The following is a 24,324-nucleotide window of genomic DNA, read 5'->3' as shown; positions in this document are numbered from 1 at the left end:
AGCGAAGAGGAACTAAAGAGCCTCTTGCTGAAAGTAAAAGAGGAGAGTGAAAAAGTTGGCTTAAAATTCAACACTTAGAAAACAAAGATCATGGCATCCAGTCCCATCACTTCATGGCAAATAGATCGGGAAACAATGGAATCAGTGAGAGACTTTATTTTGGGGGGCTCCCAAATCACTACAGATGGTGACTGCAGCCATGAAATGAAAAGATGCTTGCTCCTTGGAAGAAAAGCTATGACCAATCTAGACAGCATATTAAAAAGCAGAGACATTACTTTGCCAATAAACATCTGTCTAGTCAAGGCTATGGTTTTTCCAGTAGTCATGTATGGATGTGAGAGTTGGACTATAAAGAAAGCTGAGCGCTGAAGAATTGATGCTTTTGAACTATGGTGTTGGAGAAGACTCTTGAGAGTTCCTTGGATTACAAGGAGATCCAACACAGCCTATCCTAAAGGAGATCAGTCCTGGGTGTTCATTGGAAGGACTGATGTTGAAGCTGAAACTCCAATACTTTGGCCACCTGATGTGAAGAACTGACTCATCTGAAAAGACCCTGATGCTGGAAAAGATTGAAGGCAGGAGGAGAAGGGGATGACACAGGATAAGATGGTTGGATGGCATCACCGACTCAATGGACATGGGTTTGGGTGGACTCCGGGAGTTGGTGATGGACAAGGAGGCCTGGTGTGCTGCAGTCCATGGGGTTGAAAAGACTGGGACACGGCTGAGCAACTGAACTGACTGAACTGAACTAGGGTCATACCTGCTGAGACTCTGAGAGGGCACAGCTAGAGTTACAGAAGTCTGTGAATCTTGAAAGAAAGTCCTCTCTAGTGTTGCTAAACACCAGATGGGACTAATTTAGGGGAAACTAATGGACTAAAATCTGTGGGCACAGAGGTTGGCAGGACTAAGCAGAAAGCTAAGGTTAAATCATGTCAGACTCCCCATGTACGTAGATAACCATGATCCCAAATTGAAGACAGAGATAAGAGCAAATTATCTGATATGGTCAAAAAAACTCCTACCAAGCTGACTATGCTATAGATTACACTTATTAACTCTGGAGAAATTACTAAAAAATAAAATTTTTTAAAAGCAGTACAGTGAAGTAAACGGAGCCAGTCCTGGAGAGAAGACAACATATTGAGGAAAGAAAAAGCACAGTTCCAAAAACATCATAGGAAAACAATCTAAATATAAAAATTGCAGATAAAACACTGAAAGAAGTCAGAAAAAAAACAAGCAAAAGTAAAAGATACTTCATAGGCGTATCTGTAAAATACTTTTCATGAAAGTAGACAGATTTCCAGTTTCTAAGATGTAGAAAGCTGGTAAGAACATCACTCCCACCCTAATGACAAGAAAATGCAGGATAATGTACAAAATTATAATGTTTCTTGGCCACATCAAAAAGCTGTGGTAATAGAACAACCGACTCTAATATCAAAGGAGAGACAGGGCGTGAGCCTTGTTGTAATAGCTGCAGCAGGATGAAGATGAGATCTTCATACAGACCCAGTGTGAGCAACTGTAAGAGAACAGAAGCCCTAAGAGCTACTGACACACAGGACTTTGCACCCACTTAGAGACTCTTCGCCATGAACTCATTCAGGTACACAGGACTCACCAAATGCACAAGACAAAGAGCGGGAGGAGAGGGGAGACGGGAGAAAGCCTCTCTCGGTGTTGCGGACCGAGAGGGCGGGAAGGCAGCCTGTGGGGAAAAATACAAAATGCCACCCTGTGCCTTCTCCTCTAGGCAACACAAGGTTTAACCCATCGGGGAAAGGGCCACAAACGTGAATCCCCGAGGGCAGAGTAAGAGATCTACTACCACTGCGGAAAATGAAAAACGGAAAGAGAAAATTCCCTTAAGGGATGAGCAGGAAACCATCCTGGACTCGATCCATTAGACGGGTCCTAATACAGGTGCAATGGCAGGATCACTGAGAAAACCCCACCCCTGAGAATCAAGGACTAAGGATCTGTATAAAACTATGGCTGGCCAAGGAAAACAGACTCCCCTTGCTTCCCAAAACAGGCTAGCATGCACCAGTAACAATCAAAAGCAATTGACCACTCAGGGAAATGCAAAAGCATATCACAGACCCTCTGAGATTACAATGTATCTATGAAATAGAGTGGTATCCATTATTTAGATAACTAAATAGGAATAATGCATGTCACACTATAATAGATAGATAGACATGGGTTCGATCTCTGGGAAGATACCATGGAGAAGGAAATGGCAACCCATTCCAGTATTCTTGCCTGGGAAATCCTATGGACAGAAGAGCCTGGTGGGCTACCGTCCATGGGGTTACAAAAGACTCGGACACAACTTAGCGACTAAATAACAAAAGAGAAGTAGTGTGGTGTCCATTATTTAGATAACTAGTTAGATTACTAAATAGGAATAATGCATGTCACACTATGACTGATGGATACATACATATGTTGCTGCTGCTGCTGCTGCTAAGTCGCTTCAGTCGTGTCCGACTCTGTGCGACCCCATAGACGGCAGCCCACCAGGCTCCCCCGTCCCTGGGATTCTCCAGGCAAGAACACTGGAGTGGGTTGCCATTTCCTTCTCCAGTGCACGAAAGTGAAAAGTGAAAGTGAAGTCGCTCAGTCATCTCCTACTCTTAGCGACCACATGGACTACAGCCCACCAGGCTCCTCCGTCCATGGGATTTTCCAGGCAAGAATACTGGAGTGAGGTGCCATTGCCTTCTCCAACATACATATATATATACATATACAAATATGTACCACAGAAAGTATCTCAGAAGCAAATACAGTGAGCTATAAACATTCACTACTTCAAGGGGTGTATTTTGAGAAGAGGTGAGTAAGGAGTTTTAACTCATTATTTTATTCATCATTACAACATTTGAATTATTATTATTTCAGTAAACTTGTATTTCAAGTATCCTATAAACAGCTAAATACTACACTGATGTTGGTAAAGGTGTGGAAAACCTACTGCTCTGAAGAACTACTGCTTGCTCCTTGGAAGAAAAGCTATGACCAACCTAGACAGCATATTAAAAAGCTGAGACATTACTTTGCCAACAAAGGTCCATCTAGTCAAGACTATGGTTTTTCCAGTGGTCATGTATGGATGTGAGAGTTGGACCATAAAGAAAGCTGAGCGCCAAAGAATTGATGCTTTTGAACTGTGGTGTTGGAGAAGACTCTTGAGAGTCCCTTGGACTGCAAGGAGATCCAACCAGTCCATCCTAAAGGAAATCAGTCCTGAATATTCATTAGAAGGACTGATGCTGAAGCTGAAACTCCAATACTTTAGCCACGTGATATGAAGAACTGACTCATTTGAAAAGACCCTGATGCTGGGAAAGATTGAAGGAGGAAGGAGAAGGGAACGACAGAGGCTGAGAAGGCTGGATGGCATCACCAACTCAATGGACATGAGTTTGGGTAAACTCCGGGAGTTGGTGATAGACAGGGAGGCCTGGCATGCCTGGGGTCGCAAAGAGTCAGACACGACTGAGCGAATGAACTGAAGTGAACTGAATCTTTTTGGAAAATAGCTTGGTAATACACATCCAGCGTACTGAAAATGTTAATATTTATCTTTTAGGGGAGCATAAATTTTAGTCATGAACATATATCCTAAGAAAATAATCCAAAATATGGAAAAGATGATGCATGCCACAATATTTAACAAAGTACTCTGCTGAAATTTTTAATGTAATACAATTTTCAACCCTAGAATAGTTCAATTTTAGGCACTTGCATTTAATGGACATAATACAGTCATTAGAAATTATTGTTATAAAGGGAACACAGCAACATGGACAATGAATGTAACATAATTATGTTAGTTGCAAAGTGCAGATTGAAGGAGACAATGATGCAAAATTGTGCATAGGCAAAGGACCAAACTTAGTAAATTTGTGTCCTGGAAAATTTACCACTTTAAGTTTTAGCCTTCACATCTATAAAATGAATGTAATAATACATGTATTACAGTTTTTTTCAGTAGAATTGAATGAGAAAGTAATTGGAAGGTACACGTTAGCTGAGTGCTTAATATTACTTATTAGTATTACTATTACATAATGTAAGAATGGATTTTATATAAACATATAAAGGTATGTTTATATAAACATATAGATGTAAATGACATGAGAAGGAAAGAAACTAATGGACACATTCTTTGCCAATATTGTTGGAATTTTCTACTTTTCTGAATGTTTTTTCATAGAGTGAACTATGTTACCATCATAATTTAAAAAGTTATTTTACTGGATAATGCGATTTTCCTTCATAATTGAAATTTTTGTGCTTAGCACAAATCTACTCAATCTAGAACTGTTGTCCACACTTGGAACTTTCTCTTCTGTGTTTTTTCAAACACTTAACTTGAGGAGGAATACAAATTTTTCATATATTCTTCTTAAACTTGACCCTTAGTTTCTTAGATAAAATTTAAATAAAATTCCTAGATAGATATTCTTAGATAAAATTCTCTTTTGCTAGAATACTTAAGCTTTTAGGAAAAAGCTATACATTCAGTGAACACGTCCACACATACAAACTTCATCTGGGAACACCCTTGGTCCAATCATCTAGAAACGGACAGAAAGACTCCATCAAGTGCAGCTGCGGACCCTGTTCATAAGTGAGGGATTTATCTCATTTTGGAGCCAAAGATCTATGGGGCCACAAAACAAACCCCTGAGACACAAGTGATTGATGACATTGCCCTAGATCGAGGGAGTGTGACTTCATTCAAATATATCCCTGAACCGCTGACAATACCCAAATCTATACTGTTCCAAATGAAGGCCTGAAGAAGCAATTTTCAGGTGAACTGAAGAAGAAAATCATACGTTTTCACCAAGGGAGGTAGCAAATTTATGAAAACAATACGGGTAAAATGACAGGTTTGTGGGAGGATTCTGGTTGATCTGCATATGAGCTCTCACTGGGCAGGACTGTGAGGACAGAGGGAGAAGGGACAGTAAACATTTGGTTCCCACCTATAAAGCTGAAACTGCTATACATAGCAGATAGACATTTGGAATTGAGTAGTGTGTATGTGTGTGTGTGTGTGTGCGCGTATCTTCTTCCTAAATACAAATTAAGGAGGAGAAATTACTTTGCTTTTACTTGTGTTCAAAACTGACACTGAAAAACCCGCTGTGAATAATGTGTGGCTGCAGCTTTTTACGGTTTATTTATTTATGTATCTATTCCGCTGTGGTGGGTCTTCGTGGCCGCATGTGCACTCTCTCCAGCTGTGGTGAGTGGGCTTCTCGCTGCAGTGGCTTCCCTTCTCGTGGAGCGCAGGCTCTAGGCACACGGGCCTCAGTGGTTGTGGCTCCTGGGCTCTCGAGCGCTGGCTCAGCAGAGGTGGCCACGGGCTCAGCCACCCCGCAGCACGTGGGATCTTCCTGGACCAGGGACTGAAGCAATGTCCCTTGCATTACAAGGTGGCTTCTTAACCACTGGGGCACCAGGGAAGCCCATGGCTGCAATTCTGAACTGAGCACCTACAAAAGTCTTCACTTTAGTTCAGTTCAGTCGCTCAGTCGTGTCCGACTCTTTACGACCCCATGAATAGCAGCACGCCAGGCCTCCCTGTCCATCACCAACTCCCGGAGTTCACTCAAACTCACGTCCATCGAACCTGGACTGGCATCTCATTTCATACATGATATTTTACATGTTTCAATACCATTCTCCTGCCAGTCCAGGTTCGATGCACGATACTGGATGCTTGGGGCTAGTGCACTGGGACAACCCAGAGGGATGGAATGGGGAGGGAGGAGGGAGGAGGGTTCAGGATGGGGAACACATGTATACCTGTGGTGGATTCATTTTGATATTTGGCAAAACTAATACAATTATGTAAAGTTTAAAAATAAAATAAAATTAAAATTAAAAAAAAAAAACTCACGTCCATCGAGAGGCCATCCAGCCATCTCATCCTCTGTCGTCCCCTTCTCCTCCTGCCCCCAATCCCTCCCAGCATCAGAGTCTTTTCCAATGAGTCAACTCTTCGCATCAGGTGGCCAAAGTACTGGAGTTTCAGCTTCAGCATCATTCCTTCAAAAGAACACCCAGGACTGATCTCCTTTAGAATGGACTGGTTGGATCTCCTTGCAGTCAAAGGCACTCTCAAGAGTCTTCTCCAACACCATAGTTCAAAAGCATCAATTCTTTGGTGCTCAGCTTTCTTCACAGTCCAACTCTCACATGCATACATGTCCACAGGAAAAACCATAGCCTTGACTAGACGGACCTTTGTTGGCAAAGTAATGTCTCTGCCTTTCAATATGCTATCTAGGTTGGTCATAACTTTCCTTCCAAGGAGTAAGCGTCTTTTAATTTCATGGCTGAAATCACCATCTGCAGTGGTTTTGGAACCCCAAAAAATAAAGTCTGACACTGTTTCCACTGTTTCCCCATCTATTTGCCATCAAGTGATGGGACCAGATGCCATGATCTTCATTTTCTGAATGTTGAGCTTTAAGCCAACTTTTTCACTCTCCTCTTTCACTTTCATCAAGAGGCTTTTGAGTTCCTCTTCACTTTCTGCCATAAGGGTGGTATCATCTGCATATCTGAGGTTATTGATGTTTCTCCCGGCAATCTTGATTCCAGCTCGTGTTTCTTCCAGTCCAGCGTTTCTCATGATGTACTCTGCATATAAGTTAAATAAGCAGGGTGACAATATACAGCCTTGATGTACTCCTTTTCCTATTTGGAACCAGTCTGTTGTTCCATGTCCAGTTCTAACTGTTGCTTCCTGATCTGCATATAGGTTTCTCAAGAGGCAGGTCAGGTGGTCTGGTATTCCCATCTCTTTCAGAATTTTCCACAGTTTATTGTGATCCACAGAGTCACAGGCTTTGGCATAGTCAATAAAGCAGAAATTGGTGTTTTTCTGGAACTCTCTTGCTTTTTCAGTGATCCAGCGGAAAGTCTTATTTGATAACAGTTAACTTACATGTTGACTTTTGAATATTGAAAGAATTTCATCAGATATATGAAATACTAATATTTTACGAAAAAAAGGTCTCAGCTAACAGTACATTCTAATATGTAGGCAGTCTATTTCTTTGGGTCCTTCTCCCTGTACCTTGGCATTCAAAAATTTAGAACTAGAGTAAAAATAAAGTTATCCTGTCTATAGTTTCTGGCAATGCTATTTTTCTAGTCTACGCCTACCATCCCCTCCCTCCCTTACAGGCCATTCTACAGATGTGCCACTTATATTCAGCAGCACTATAGCACTTCTTATGACTGAATTTTGCAACTGTGCTTCCACTTTACAGCGAGAACTTAATCAAACCTTTTTACACACGCATTCCAACCAGCAAAGCTCAGTTACAGGAGAGTATTTGCCCCTATAATCTCCTTACGGAAGTTGTAGCCCAATCAGGTTGATAGCATACAGTGTGGATGAAAGAGGAGGCAGAAGATTCTGTCATAATCTGCTCTACCATTTTAAGGGCACTGTAGCAGGAATTTAAAAATCAGTATTACTAAAAATTTGCCCAATTTGGCCTTGTGATTCCATTTCTGTTTCCTCATACTAAAGTCCACGTATCATACAAAGATGGGTTTAAACAGGTTCATATGCTCAGCAAAGTGGCCCACAGAGGTATTCCAAATGTCTATTAATTGGGAAGTAGATAAATATGTGATTATTCTTATCCATCATTCTGTGAAATATTATGCAGTCTTTAATAAAAATGAGCTCATGTGTCTGACATGAAAAAATCTGTAAGATTTAACTTAAGAGTAAATTGTGTGGTAAAATTTGTGTATTATAACAGTTGTGTAAAAATAAATATATAGTTGTGTGTTTCTTTGCGTGCAAGTTTAAACGCATAGGAAAATGTCAGAAAGAGTGTACACCGAGTTAAAAGTGGGAGAGGTTACCCCAGGAAGTGAGATGGGATAGCACAAATGTTCACGTGTATGTGTGCATGCATGAGAATTCTTTATCCTATATTTTTCCAATTTGTTTGTTTTCTTCAGTAGGAGTTTACTCCTCCAATTTTCATGGACTTGGAAATAAAATGTTATATGTTTGGAATGAGACTTTTATATATACAAAAAATTCCTAGAAAACAATATATAACAAAGAACGACAATGCCAAACAAACAATATGAGCAGTTACTGTGTTAACATTCAGTAACAGGTTTTCAGAGAGTAAAGAGATCACTTATAGTGGAAGAAATACTTCCTAAGTATTTCTAAAACTATAAGGAAATTGGAAATAATTAAAAACTAAATAGAAACAATAAAAATTTCTAATATCTAGCATAGTGCTGAACACATAGTAGCTATTTAATAATCATCTGTTAAATGCTAGTAATTGTCATGAGATCCTGGATAGTGTACATCTCTGCAATAGAGTTCTTGTGTCTGTCAAACAAACTGGTTTTCCTAGATTATTTTAAAGATCCCATTAAGGTATAAAAATCTTCATTGATGAATCATATCATTTCTATGCCAACATATTACATTCTGAATTTATAACAGATTTTCTGTGACTTTCAATTTTTTTAAAAATCCATCCCATGGTCTGCAGAAGTAGAGCCAAAGGAGTTTTATTTCTTGCAAAATTTAATTTACAAAAAATCTGACCAATGTACATATCCCTCCTACTGATAAGGCATGTAATTTCACTGACAAGGCATCCATTCCAGACCTACAAACTTAAAAAATAATTCTCACCAGACATCAGTCAGTTCAGTCGCTCAGTCATGTCTGACTCTTTGCAACCCCATGGACTGCAGTACGCCAGGCTTCCCTGTCCATCACCAACTCCCAGAGCTTACTCAAACTCATTTCCATTGAGTGAGTGATGCCATCCAGACATAGGCCTAGGAATTATCCCCAGACATAGGCCTAGGAATTCTCACTTTAGAATTTAATAAGGCAATCATAGTATATCAGTAGAAAACTTAAAAACCAGTATTTGTCTACATTAAAATATTAAGAGAAAAGAATGCTTCCCAGAAGAAAAAATATTTCTTTGAAAACAGGCTAGATAAAGAACATAGCAGTGAATATTGGAGTGAATGTTAAGATTATATATGAGAATCTATGAAACGAAAGCAACATGCTATAAGGTAATTGCTAAATTTGTGAATGGGAACTGGTTTACTCCCCAAGTGAAAATGAGTTGTAACTGCAAGAAAAAGAAATACATGTACTTTGCTTTTTACAAAATAATAAACCAAATAAAAATTTAAAAATGAAAGTAGAAGTTACACAAAAAATACACAACCCCACCATCCACAACAGATAATCATTGCTAACATTTTGTTTGATATCCTTCCAATCACATTTCCCCAAAGCACACACATATACTTTACATGACTGAATTAATATTTTTTAATCTTCTTTTTCACTTTAAAATACAGCATTATAAAAATAATATAGCCTAAGTCATAGTATCATATTCTTCTATTGGTTAATTCATAAATTCTCTCCAACTTTTCACTAGTAATATATGTTACAATGAAATATCTAGAAAACACATGTTTTTACAATTGTTGTAAGAATTCCAAGTCAAGAATCTGAAAAATAAAATAGAAATTACTTTTCTAAGGATGAGATGATTGGATTTCCTATAGAAAAACTAAAGGAAATAGAAACAGAGCAAAGTCAGGAGAACCTCTGTGGAACATGCCATTTGGCTGTTCCTCCAGATGAGAACTGGATATAGAGGGCAGCAAACAGACACACGTGATCCCTGCTTTGGGCTTCCATGGTGGCCCAGCAGTAAAGAACCCACCTGCCAATGCAGGAGATGTGGATTCAATCCCTGGGTCGGGAAGATCCCTTGGAGAAGGAAATGGCAACCCACTCCAGTATTCTTGCCTGGGAAATCACACAGAGGAGCCTGGTGGGCTATACTCCACGTGGTCACAAAAGAGTCAGAGACGTCTTAGCAACAGAGCAATAATCCCTGCTTTACTGCAAAATACTTTTGCAGTCAACTAATCAAAACAACTCTGGACATGTATCTGGAGGTAGAAAAGATTTTAAGAAGGAGGGTAAAAAAAATTGACACATCTCTATAGTTATAAATAAAATGCTGATTAACATTTATCAAGGTATAACTGATAAAAACTACACATATTGAATATATACATCATGATGAGTCTGGGCATATTGCATCCACCCATGATACCATCACTACAATCAAGGTACTAAACATATCCATCACATCCAAAAATGCCCTTATGTTCTTTTGTGGACTTGTTTCATTTTGTTTTGGGGTTAAGAAAACAACAAGAAATCTATTCTCTTAACCTATATTAAAACACACAAAGCCATATTGTTAACTACGGCACATGTTACACCGCAAATCTCTGGAATGTTCATCTTCCATAACTAGAACTTAACACTCCTTGACCAAAAACACCCCCTCCCCCGCCCCAGCAACCACATTCCATTCTCTGCTTCTACGTATTTGACTATTTTAGATACTGAATTTAAGCGAAATCATGAAGGACTGTCCTTCTGTGACTGGCTCAATTCACTTCACATAATGTCTTCTAGGTTCATTCATGTTGTCATATACGACAAAATTTCTTTCTTAAGGCCGAATAATATTCCACTGTGTGTACATGCCACATTTTCTTCCTACATTCATCTGCCAAGGCATATGAGTCATTTCCATATCGTGGCTATTGTGAATATTGCTGCAATGAACATGGAGATGCAGGCATCTCTTTAAAATCTTGATTTCAACTCTTTTTACCCAGGGGTAGAATTATTGGATCACATGGCAGTTCTATTTTTAATTTTATAAGAGAAAAAAATAGAACAAAAATAATTAAAGAGTTTCAAGGGTAACTAAAAGGAGAATGCTTATAAACGTATAAATGAAACATTTATTCCTGGAGGAATAAACCAGGCAATGTAAGAGGGAAACAAAACAGTTGACAAAGGAAAAATGAAAATTTTAAAGCAACGAATTCATGGAAAATTGACCTACAGTATGTGAAAACATACTTTTGCTTTATTTGATGAAGAAAAAAGATTAAAACCATAACCCTATAATCATACTGTGTAATTAAAAATAATTTACTGTCAAATGAATTTGAGTGAAGGCATCTTATGAAGTGTTGATAATAAATGTGCCACATTCCCTTATTTCTGTAGGAAAAATCAAAGGCTTACAGTGCTCCTTCCTTGAATAAGAATAGGGACTGGGACACATGGATAAAAAACTTGTGCCCGGATGAAACTGAAAAATATAGAGCAAAGAACATATGAAATTTAGAAAGCTATGAAAGCTTTCTTCCACAGAGCCACCCCAGCCACTTCTACACCAATCAAAATAAAACATCCTGTACTCTGTGAACCTCATCAAAGAAAATGTCTCCACATAAAATTATTGACACCATCAGATAGAGAAAACATACAATGGAATTAAGTGTAAGAACCTTTTAAGTGTCTGACCTAACATCTTTTACTGCATCTTCCTTCCATGGTCTATAGAAGAATAAAAACTTCCAAAACAATGACAGTTCAGAACACCTCTCTGAATTGTCTGTGCAGTGCCAACTCTACTCATCATTTGGAGACAAAAGAGAGGTGGACACAAAAGCTCTGACGAGCAGTGATAAGACCTAAATTAAAGCGTATTCTACCAGGAGGGCTTCTCAAGTGTATTTCAGCGATTTTGAAGAAACAATGCTTCAATTGTTCCCATGCCTAGAAATAATCTTATTGAAGGGGAAGTTTCCCTGTGTCCAACAGCTCTTCACAAAAATGAAACATTTTCTCTTCAAGTAAATCCAAAGCAAGATAGTGAGATTTAGGCTGGGCTGCAAGAGTGACTATAATAGACCTCGAAGAGAAAGCATCTATTACAGTTTTATTTCATCCAATTCTTCATTATCCCAAGTATGTTTTAAAGAATTTTCCTTGAGAGTCCTGAAAACAATTTCAGCAATGACTAAACTTCCACTTCACCAAATAATCTTGGACATCTACATGAAAACTATGCAAAAAAAACAATCAGGCTGTTAGCAACAGTCTGATCCCCTGGAGACATTTTAGTAATTTTTTAAATTATCAGCTTCATCCTCTTGTTGCTTCATTTGTTACTATCATATTAGTTGGTATAGAAAATTCTAATTTTCTGTTCCTTTTTATTAAAAATTTTTTTCCTTTATGGGAAATACCAAAAAAAAAAAGTTTCCATGAACAGTCACCATGAAAATGAATTAAAATCATTTATACCCAGATTTGGAGAAGGAAATAGCACCCCACTCCAGTACTCTTGCCTGGAAAATCCCATGGACAGAGGAGCCTGGTAAGCTGCAGTCCATGGGGTCGCAAAGAGTTGGACACAAATGAGCGACTTCACTTTCTTTTCTTTCTTTCTTTCTATACCCAGATTGGCTTTACACTTACTTTGCCATCTTTTACTTAGATTAATAATTAAAAAAAAAAAGTCTGTGGTAGGGGAGAGCCACGGGGCTCACTTTCATTTCAATCTCTGATTTCTGGATTTGGAACCTGGTCAAGACATGGAAATGAAGACAGACTTTCCCTGTCATAATACATAGTCTTCCCAGAGCAAATGATTATATCACGTACTTATTCACAGCCTTAGTTTTTGATTCACAAATCTTCTTCTGTATCAAAATATAGAACCCCGTTTTATGAGTTTCAACAACAGAGCTGGGAGAAAAGGCAGAGAGAGGATCATAAATGAAATAACAGGCTTGCTCTGTGGGGACCTAGCATAGGATTCTGCGTTTGTCTCTGTGGAGAAATTATAAAACGAAAAGACAGCATGAATTTGAATAAACATATACTAACTATGAGGAGTTCCTGAGGAAATCTGAGATTGCTGCAGCTTATACTACATCTCTTTATGAGGGCATGTGTGCCATGGGTGGGTGTGGGGGCTTTGATAGACACAGCCTGGCCAGAAGACCATGAGACTAAAGCTTGTAGGAAAACTCTTTTAAATTTCTCTTTTAGCCTTTTAAGTTCTCTTTTAGTCTCCATCTTTGCCTCCTCTCCCACACATGGTGCTTTGGAACCACCTTTGCCTGACACTGGATCAGGAATCCCAGTGTTCCCAGAACAGTATGAGAGCAGAACACCAACAAAAACATATATGGGCTACTGTGCTGCCATCTTCCACTGATTCCTCCACTCTCTAGTCTAAAACCCTAAACTCCAAACGGAAGGAGATTCCTACTCCCTAACTTGAGGGTTCACCTGGGGGACAGAGCCCTTCAGAGTTGGGGACAGTGGTTCTGTGGTACCTGCAGCTGTCCATTAGAGAGTGCATCCACCCCCTTATGTCCAAACACACTGTGAACTGCAGCCCAAGCCCTTCCTATCAGACAACGTGCTAATTGAGGGGCACATGAGCAACTCACTGGTCATAAAACTTGGGGGGTGGGGAGAGTAATGTAAATACAGTAAGAAACACAAAAGCTGAAGAATGCATATCACCCAAATTATTAAAACATATGGACCAAGAATTTTAAATAAATACAATAAATACCCTCAAAGACAAAAACAGGGAATGGTTGTAACATGAAAGAGGAACAAGAAGAAAAGTCCCCAAGGAGCGGTTAAATGAAGTTAAACCTTTATTAAATAACAACAGCATTTTGGAAGTATAAAAGTATTCATTCAAAATAAATTTTAGTAAGTCAAGGATAAATATTACTATCAACTTATTACTAAAAATGAGGAAAGAATGAGAACAACAAAAACACTTGATCAATCCAAAGATACTCAGTTGAGGAAAGAAAAAGAAACAAAGAAAGAAAAGGGGCAAATAGAGAAAAGCAAGGTGGTAAACTTAGTAATTAGTAATTACAGTAATAACTAATTAAATGTTAATGGAAAAAATATTCTATAAACGGCAGACTTTCAGATTAGATAGAAATAACAAAATCCTGCTATATGCTGTTTACAAGGTGTATGTTTTAAATGACAAAAACTGTCTAAAACAAAGGGAGGAAGAAAGATATACCAAAAGATTACTAACTAAAATAAAGCTGATGGAACTATATTAGTATCAGACAAAGAAAACTTTTATTTTATTTTTTTTTTCAAAGAAAACTTTTAAACAAGCAATAGCACTTTATAATAAAAAGGCATCTTCTTAGGGATAGATAGGTCATAAGAATTAAAGTTTAACTGACCTTAGTCATAGTAAATTCATTTTTAATATACTGCCAATTTCTAATACTCCCTTTAGAATGTACATGCATAGTCATATGAGAAACTGGGCTGTCGAATAGGAGTTGCTTAATTTTTTGTTTCTGTCAATTAGTCAAGCTTTATAATGGCATAAACAGGGAAGCTTGCAGCAGACTTCTCTGGATTAGTGTTAAAGAGCACGAGGACAATAACTAACATTAGGCTCCTTTGGCATACTCGCCAAGGCAATGACTGCTACACGCACTGCCTCCTTAGAATGGGAGAAAATGATGCTGTTCAGACCTAGAATCTGAAGCTGAAATGAGCTTCACACTCTATCCATGATTAATTTTGCTTCACTATTAATCCATGGATCCCAAAGGAGCTACAGGCATTCCTCTCGTTTTCCTTAGAAATACACAGGCATTAAAGCTATGCATCAGGCCACTTACAGTGCACAGTTCAGTTCGGTTCAGTCGCTCAGTCGTGTCTGACTCTGTGACCCCATGGACTGCAGCACACCAGGCTTCCCTGTCCATCACCAACTCCCGGAGCTTGCTCAAACTCATGTCCATCGAGTGAGTGATGCCATCCAACCATCTCATCCTCTGTCGTCCCCTTCTCCTCCTGCCTTCAATCATGTCAGCAGAACAATAAAATGGGACAGCTGTAATGATAATAAATATGAGTATTTTCTGACTAACCATCAACAAGCAGAATTATCAAGTGAATATGATTGCCATTGTTTTTAATTAATTATCTTGAAAGAAAAAAAAAGACTATCTGACTTGAAGAATTATTTCAAAGGATTTTACTATATTAAGAAAACTTTTCATGGACTGAAAATCTCAAAATCTTTCTTTTGAAAAATACACATTGAAACAGGGGTTCTTAAATTCATGTATTCCCCAGAATCCCTTCATAGGGAAAACAGATTTCTGGGAGCCACGGAGGAGTTTTCGAATCAGTAGGTCTGGAGTGGGATTTGGTAATTTGCATTTTTAACAAATTTCCGGGTGATGCTGATGCTACTGGTCCCCAGAACACACTTTAAAAGAGCCACTGCTTCAAACAAATGAATAGACCATCTGGGAATTATCTAATCTCCAGTATCTGAGTGACTTTTTTTCCTACTCTGAAACATTGAATTAGTCTAATGTGAATGAGATTTCTTCCACACGAAAGGCTAACAAACACTTAATTGGATGTTTTCCGTAAAACGACGGCTGGTACTGATTCAATACACAGAAACTTTCCATGTGTCTCCACCTCACACCCGCTCAGGGACCTGCAGTGCTTCAACACAACAGTGTTCCATAATGCTCCTTCAAAGTTCCAGAGAGTCCCAAAGGCGAATTGTATTGTGCTGTTTGGCCTTTCAGACTTGTTCACATCATTGCATTTTATGCAGCTCCCTAGTCCCATGAACACTGAGTCTCATTAAAGTAGGAAAACACTGCAATTGAAACCACCCAAAGAAACCAGCGGTATCCACGAGACACTAATACTTGTCTTCCCCCCTTTTATCTGATGTTTAGTGCATCTAACTTACAACAAGGATTGGAGGTAAAGAAAATCTTATTAAGAGCAGCAATCAGCTGGGAAGAAAATCAAGTGGTACATCACACACTCAGACAGTCTCTTGAGTTGGACTGCCATGTGGGGCAGAACAGAGAGAGATGAATTCCTATAAACGTGTACCTGATAGGACGTGTGCGTACAAAGAAGTGTCCCCCACAAGAGAGCAAGCGGAGCAATCAACAAGACCACTCCTACATCACTCGGGGAACACAACTGTGGCAGTACAAATTAAATACATTTAATGCATTTTTGATGCATTAAATACAGGACAAATTAAGTACATTTGTATTTAATGCATTGAATATAGGACAAATTAAATACATTCTAGAGATCTGCTATTCAAGACTGTACCTAGAGGCAATGATAATGTACACTTAAAATGTTATTAAGAGGTTGATCTCATGTTAAGCATTTTTATCAAAACAAAATATACTAATATATATATATGTATAGAGATGAGATATCAGCATGAAGCATCACGGATTCTGTTCTGTAGATGAGGTCTTAGCAGTGGCTGATCAGTTGTTTCACTCACAGAAGGTTTGTCTTCTGAGGGTCTGAAAAGATGGAGAAATGATACAAAGGAAGAAAGACAAGGTGTCATGTGAATTCACTTGCTTTGGGGAGACTCTGAGGAGGACACGTGTGCCTGAATGTTTGTATTATAGGGTAGGCCCTCTGCCCAGGCACACAGAGGACTGCTTTATTTAAATTCACACTGTTTTGCTTTTCAGCACCTTTTGAATGATGCAGATCCTTAAATATTATTTATTAGCTCAGTTTCCCCAATTTCACACTGGTGCTTTTTCAGGTACTTCGCTGAAAACAGTCACATATGGTATAACTGTTTTAAATGCACTTTGTAACATTTGCTTAAAATAAACTAAATCACTGTGTGTATCCACAGCCTCTGAGTGAGGAATTAGTAAATATTCTCAAAATAAATAGATATAATAAATATTACGATCATTTTACCTGTCATTACAAGTTATTTAAATAAAGAAGTTGGAAAGTACCACTTGCAAAAGAAGGGGAGATCATGTTTTCCCCTCAGCATTGCCAAAAAAAATTTAGAAAACTTGGTATTTTGACAATATTAAAACTATCAGATGGATGATCTTGAGATTATCATACTAAGTAAAGTAAATCAGAAAGAGAAAGATAAATATCATATGATATCACTTATATGTGAAATCTTTAAAAATTATACAAATGAACTTCTAAAAGAGAAACAGACTCACAGACTTCAAAAACAAACTTATGATTACCAGTGGGGAAATGTGGGAGGGGAGGGACAAACTAGGATTTGAGGATTACAAACTACTATATATAAAATAGATCATAAACAGAGATCTCCTGAGTAGCCCAAGGAATTCTACTCAATATACTGTAATAACTTACATGGGAAAGGAATCTGAAGAATGGATATAGGTATATGTACAGTTATTCAGCTGAATCACTTTGCTGTAAGCCTGAAACTAACACAATAGTTGTAAATCAATTATACTTCAATATAAAATAAAACTTTAAAACACCAAAACCAAAGACTGGTTCAAAATGGCAGAACAGAAGGACAGTGCTCTTCCTGCAAGAGCACTGAAATCACAGCTAACCAGACAGTCATCCCCAGGAAGATGTTGGAACCCACCCAAAACGTCAGAACCAATTAAATTCTTAGCTCGCTTAAATAATAGAGCAACTATCAGTAATGTGTTTTGGAAACTGTGTTATATACATCTCATAGGTAGGTAAAATTCACAGTGAGATAAATTTACAAAAATGCTAACTTCGGAGATCCAACCAGTCCATTCTGAAGGAGATCAGCCCTGGGATTTCTTTGGAAGGAATGATGCTAAAGCTGAAACTCCAGTACTTTGGCCACCTCATGCGAAGAGTTGACTCATTGGAAAAGACTCTGATGCTGGGAGGGATTGGGGGCAGGAGGATAAGGGTACAACAGAGGAAGAGATGGCTGGATGGCATCACTGACTCGATGGATGTGAGTCTGAGTGAACTCTGGGAGTTGGTGATGGACAGGGAGGCCTGGCGTGCTGCGATTCATGGGGTCGCAAAGAGTCGGACACGACTGAGTGACTGAACTGAACTGAACACAAGATCAAAGCACTCCTCTTGTTTTGCAATTGTATTTAAACGATGTCTAAAAATTTTATATTAGCTCCAAACACCATCCAGATTTGATGTGATTATGTCACCATGCCTTCAGTCACAGAAAATACAATTCTTTCACTTATTATCTTTGTGTCATGTTCTCCTTTTCACTATGCAAACTTTCAAACACAGCAAAAAGTACAGAGAACACTCTAATCAGCCCTCATATAGTGATTAGTGAAAATGAAGTCGCTCAGTCGTGTCCGACTCTTTGCGACCCCATGGACCGTAGCCTACCAGGCTCCTCTGTCCATGGGATTTTCCAGGGAATAGTACTGGAGTAGATTGCCATTTCCTTCTCCAGGGGATCTCCCTGATCCAGGGATTGAACTCGGATCTCCCATATGGTAGACAGACGCTTTACTGTCTGAGCCACCGGGGAAGTCCTCAATATAGTGATTGTTCAGCTCTAAAACAAATTAACTTACGGCCAGCCTTAATTTGGCTACTGACCCACATATTTTAGCCAGAATATATTAAAGCATATTTCATATATCATGGCATTTCATTGTAAATACTTAGCAAGCTTCTCTAAGACTGTTTTTAAACAATCATCTTCCTTTATAAGTCAATAACTTCTTAAAACCATGAACCATTCCTGTGTACTTGATTTATTTGAATCAAGATCCTTCAATGTCCATGTGTTGTACTGTCATATTTTTAAGTTTTATTTACTCCATGGATATGTACTATCAAATGTCCCACACTCTGCATGTGACTGACTACTTCCTCATGATGTGTATATTCACGTTCCTCTCTCCCCAATATTTCCTAAATTTATAGGAATCATTGGAGGACCTAAGATATACAGGCTCGCATATTCTGACAAACATACTTCATATGTGGTGCTCTGTACGTCCTATTTCTTCACATCATTGAGACCCCATGATAATCTGGTTGCCCCAGATATTTAATGATATTAAGATTGATCTGTGCAACTAAACAGAAAATTAACAAGGAAACACAAACTTTAAATGATACAATAGACCAGTTAGACCTAATTGATATCTATAGGACATTTCATCCCAAAACAATGAATTTCACCTTTTTCTCAAGCGCACATGGAACCTTCTCCAGGATAGATCACATCCTGGGCCATAAAGCTAGCCTTGGTAAATTCAAAAAAATAGAAATCATTCCAAGCATCTTTTCTGACCACAATGCAGTAAGATTAGATCTCAATTACAGGAGAAAAACTATTAAAAATTCCAACGTATGGAAGCTGAACAACACGCTGCTGAATAACCAACAAATCACAGAAGAAATCAAAAAAGAAATCAAAATTTGCATAGAAACGAATGAAAATGAAAACACAACAACCCAAAACCTGTGGGACACAGTAAAAGCAGTCCTAAGGGGAAAGTTCATAGCAATACAGGCACACCTCAAGAAACAAGAAAAAAGTCAAATAAATAACCTAACTCTACACCTAAAGCAACTAGAAAAGGAAGAAATGAAGAACCCCAGGGTTAGTAGAAGGAAAGAAATCTTAAAAATTAGAGCAGAAATAAATGCAAAAGAAACAAAAGAGACCATAGCAAAAATCAACAAAACCAAAAGCTGGTTCTTTGAAAGGATAAATAAAATTGACAAACCATTAGCCAGACTCATCAAGAAACAAAGGGAGAAAAATCAAATCAACAAAATTAGAAACGAAAATGGAGAGATCACAACAGACAACACAGAAATACAAAGGATCATAAGAGACTACTATCAACAATTATATGCCAATAAAATGGACAACGTGGAAGAAATGGACAAATTCTTAGAAAAGTACAACTTTCCAAAACTCGACCAGGAAGAAATAGAAAATCTTAACAGACCCATCACAAGCATGGAAATTGAAACTGTAATCAAAAATCTTCCAGCAAACAAAAGCCCAGGTCCAGACGGCTTCACAGCTGAATTCTACCAAAAATTTAGAGAAGAGCTAACACCTATCCTGCTCAAACTCTTCCAGAAAATTGCAGAGGAAGGTCAACTTCCAAACTCATTCTATGAGGCCACCATCACCCTAATACCAAAACCTGACAAAGATCCCACAAAAAAAGAAAACTACAGGCCAATATCACTGATGAACATAGATGCAAAAATCCTTAACAAAATTCTAGCAATCAGAATCCAACAACACATTAAAAAGATCATACACCATGATCAAGTGGGCTTTATCCCAGGGATGCAAGGATTCTTCAATATCCACAAATTAATCAATGTAATACACCACATTAACAAATTGAAAAAGAAAAACCATATGATTATCTCAATAGATGCAGAGAAAGCCTTTGACAAAATTCAACACCCATTTATGATAAAAACTCTCCAGAAAGCAGGAATAGAAGGAACATACCTCAACATAATAAAAGCTATATATGACAAACCCACAGCAAACATTATCCTCAATGGTGAAAAATTGAAAGCATTTCCTCTAAAGTCAGGAACAAGACAAGGGTGCCCACTTTCACCATTACTATTCAACATAGTTTTGGAAGTTTTGGCCACAGCAATCAGAGCAGAAAAAGAAAGAAAAGGAATCCAAATTGGAAAAGAAGAAGTAAAACTCTCACTATTTGCAGATGACATGATCCTCTACATAGAAAACCCTAAAGATTCCACCAGAAAATTACTAGAACTAATCAATGACTATAGTAAAGTTGCAGGATACAAAAACAACACACAGAAATCCCTTGCATTCCTATACACTAATAATGAGAAAACAGAAAGAGAAATTAAGGAAACAATTCCATTCACCATTGCAATGGAAAGAATAAAATACTTAGGAATATATCTACCTAAAGAAACTAAAGACCTATATATAGAAAACTATAAAACACTGGTGAAAGAAATCAAAGAGGACACTAATAGATGGAGAAATATACCATGTTCATGGATTGGAAGAATCAATATAGTGAAAATGAGTATACTACCCAAAGCAATTTATAGATTCAACGCAATCCCTATCAAGCTACCAATAGTATTCTTCACAGAGCTAGAACAAATAATTTCACAATTTGTATGGAAATACAAAAAACCTTGAATAGCCAAAGCAATCTTGAGAAAGAAGAATGGAACTGGAGGAATCAACCTGCCTGACTTCAGGCTCTACTACAAAGCCACAGTTATTAAGACAGTATGGTACTGGCACAAAGACAGAAATATAGATCAATGGAACAAAATAGAAAGCCCAGAGATAAATCCACGCACATATGGACACCTTATCTTTGACAAAGGAGGCAAGAATATACAATGGATTAAAGACAATCTCTTTAACAAGTGGTGCTGGGAAATCTGGTCAACCACTTGTAAAAGAATGAAACTAGACCACTTTCTAACACCATACACAAAAATAAAGTCAAAATGGATTAAAGATCTAAACATAAGACCAGAAACTATAAAACTCCTAGAGGAGAACATAGGCAAAACACTCTCTGACATACATCACAGCAGGATCCTCTATGACCCACCTCCCAGAATATCGGAAATAAAAGCAAAAATAAACAAATGGGACCTAATTAACCTTAAAAGCTTCTGCACATCAAAGGAAACTATTAGCAAGGTGAAAAGACAGCCTTCAGAATGGGAGAAAATAATAGCAAATGAAGCAACCGACAAACAACTAATCTCAAAAATATACAAGCAACTCCTCCAGCTCAACTCCAGAAAAATAAATGACCCAATCAAAAAATGGGCCAAAGAACTAAATAGACATTTCTCCAAAGAAGACATACAGATGGCTAACAAACACATGAAAAGATGCTCAACATCACTCATTATCAGAGAAATGCAAATCAAAACCACTATGAGGTACCATTTCACACCAGTCAGAATGGCTGCGATCCAAAAGTCTACAAATAATAAATGCTGGAGAGGGCGTGGAGAAAAGGGAACCCTCTTACACTGTTGGTGGGAATGCAAACTAGTACAGCCACTATGGAGAACAGTGTGGAGATTCCTTAAAAAACTGGAAATAGAACTGCCTTATGATCCAGCAATCCCACTGCTGGGCATACACACTGAGGAAACTGGAAGGGAAAGAGACACGTGTACCCCAATGTTCATCGCAGCACTGTTTATAATAGCCAGGACATGGAAGCAACCTAGATGTCCATCAGCAGATGAATGGATAAGAAAGCTATGGTACATATACACAATGGAGTATTACTCAGCCATTAAAAAGAATACATTTGAATCAGTTCTAATGAGGTGGATGAAACTGGAGCCTAGTATACAGAGTCAAGTAAGCCAGAAGGAAAAACATAAATACAGTATACTAACGCATATATATGGAATTTAGAAAGATGGTAACAATAACCCGGTGTACGAGACAGCAAAAGAGACACTGATGTATGGAACAGTCTTATGGACTCTGTGGGAGAGGGAGAGGGTGGGAAGATTTGGGAGAATGGCATTGAAATGTGTAAAATATCATATAAGAAACCAGTTGCCAGTCCAGGTTCGATGCACGATACTGGATGCTTGGGGCTAGTGCACTGGGACGACCCAGAGGGATGGTATGGGGAGGGAGGAGGGAGGAGGGTTCAGGATGGGGAACACATGTATACCTGTGGCAGATTCATTTTGATATTTGGCAAAACTAATACAATTATGTAAAGTTTAAAAATAAAATAAAATTAGGAAAAAAAATATATAGCACATATCTACAATGGAATATTATTCAGCTTTAAAGAGGAAGAAAATCTTGTCTCATGGATGACATGGATGAATCTTGAGGACATTATGATAACTGAAATAAGCCTGTCACAAAGAGACAAATTCTGTATGATCCCATTGCTTGAGATGTCTAAGGCAGTCAAATTCACAGAAACAGAAAGTAGTGGTTTCAAAGGGCTGAGGAAAGGGGAAATAGGGAGCTGTTGTTCAGTGGGTATACAGTTCCAGTTTTGTGAGATGAAAAAGTTCTGGAGATCCATTGTACAACAATGTCAATATACCTAACACTATTAAAGGTCACTTAAAATGGGCAAGCTATTTAACTTCAAGTTATGTGTGTGTGTTTTTAAACACAATTAAAAGAAAAGATGAAGAAAAACAAATAAGTGATAATAAAGAGATATATATTTTCTTATTGTTTTCTGTTCATTGAAAACAGGTTTTAATTGCATTGCTTGGTAAAGAATTACAATAAATTATATTATGAAAAAGCAAAAAAAAAAAAAAAGATTGATCTGTGAATTCAGATGATGTTAGTCTGTGCTCATTATAAAATTTTCAATCAAGCTTTCCCCGAACTTTAAAATCCATTGCGATTGTTGCCTAGAGTTGTAAAATGCAGCTATAGAATTCTATCACTCTTTCATCCACGTACTTATTAGCCGAATTTTTATAGAGAAGAACTTTCATTTTCCCAACTCATTGTCGTGTTCCTTTTCAAGATCCTTTTCATTCTAATTTGAAGAATATTTTTCTATCTATAGGAGTCAAAAATATTTTCCTGTCCTATTTTTGGATGTACAGCCATGAACTACTGAGAGCCCGGGGAATGTTAAATAATGCCAATAATGAACTAGATCATCCCAATGCATAAATTATCCTCAGGCTCGCATCCCTTACTTTAGAAGCTTCATTAATTGCTCTAGCTGCATTAACTTTTAAAGGCCACTGGGGTCCCATTAAGTTACAGTTATCTTATGACTCCATCTGAGATGCTTAGCCCCAGGGAGTCGTTTGTATGCTAAAAAAATTTGGGGTGACAAAAGAGAGAAAGCATTACATTTAGTTGCAAGTTAACTCAAAAAAGAATAAGATCTGCAAGAATAGCCATAAAATCCATTTATTTAAAGCTTCATAAAATTTGACTGAAGTATTCTTAATAGGCTAGCCACATGCTTTTTTAAAAAATGTGGCCAGTTTTTTTGCAGCTTGATGAAGCACACTGCTTGTGAGGCCCAGGTTTGCTCCCAAAGGATGGGCTAGTTAATATCATGAGGAAAAGAGCAAACAACTGTGGTACTTCTGCATCTTGACTCTGATGGCTGTCTTGAAAAATGCATATCATTAAACTTGCAATAGTAGAGAAAGACAGTGCATATTTCAGCAAAATAACTGCTTGAAAGGGATCTGACTTTTGAAGGAAAGAAATGCACATATTTAAACAACAATAGCAAAGATCTGAAGGTACAACAGTAAGTAAAATACATTCAGTGTAACAGAATATGCCTTTAGCTCCCATGAAGCTATACCTCTGGAGGATTCATGATATTTCTTTCAAATGTTTTCTATATACATCTTCCCTCTCTAAAAAATATACTCCCTCTAACTCACAGAATTACTTCAAAATGCAATTCTTTCTCTCTTTCTTCATTCATTAATCAGGATTCTTGAAAGACTAATTAGACTTCTGCTTAAAAGAAAAAGACTGAGAGAAG

Source organism: Bos javanicus, chromosome 18 (genome assembly GCF_032452875.1).
Source record: "Bos javanicus breed banteng chromosome 18, ARS-OSU_banteng_1.0, whole genome shotgun sequence".
Lineage (NCBI taxonomy): Eukaryota > Metazoa > Chordata > Mammalia > Artiodactyla > Bovidae > Bos > Bos javanicus.
This window is presented reverse-complemented; position numbering follows the sequence as displayed.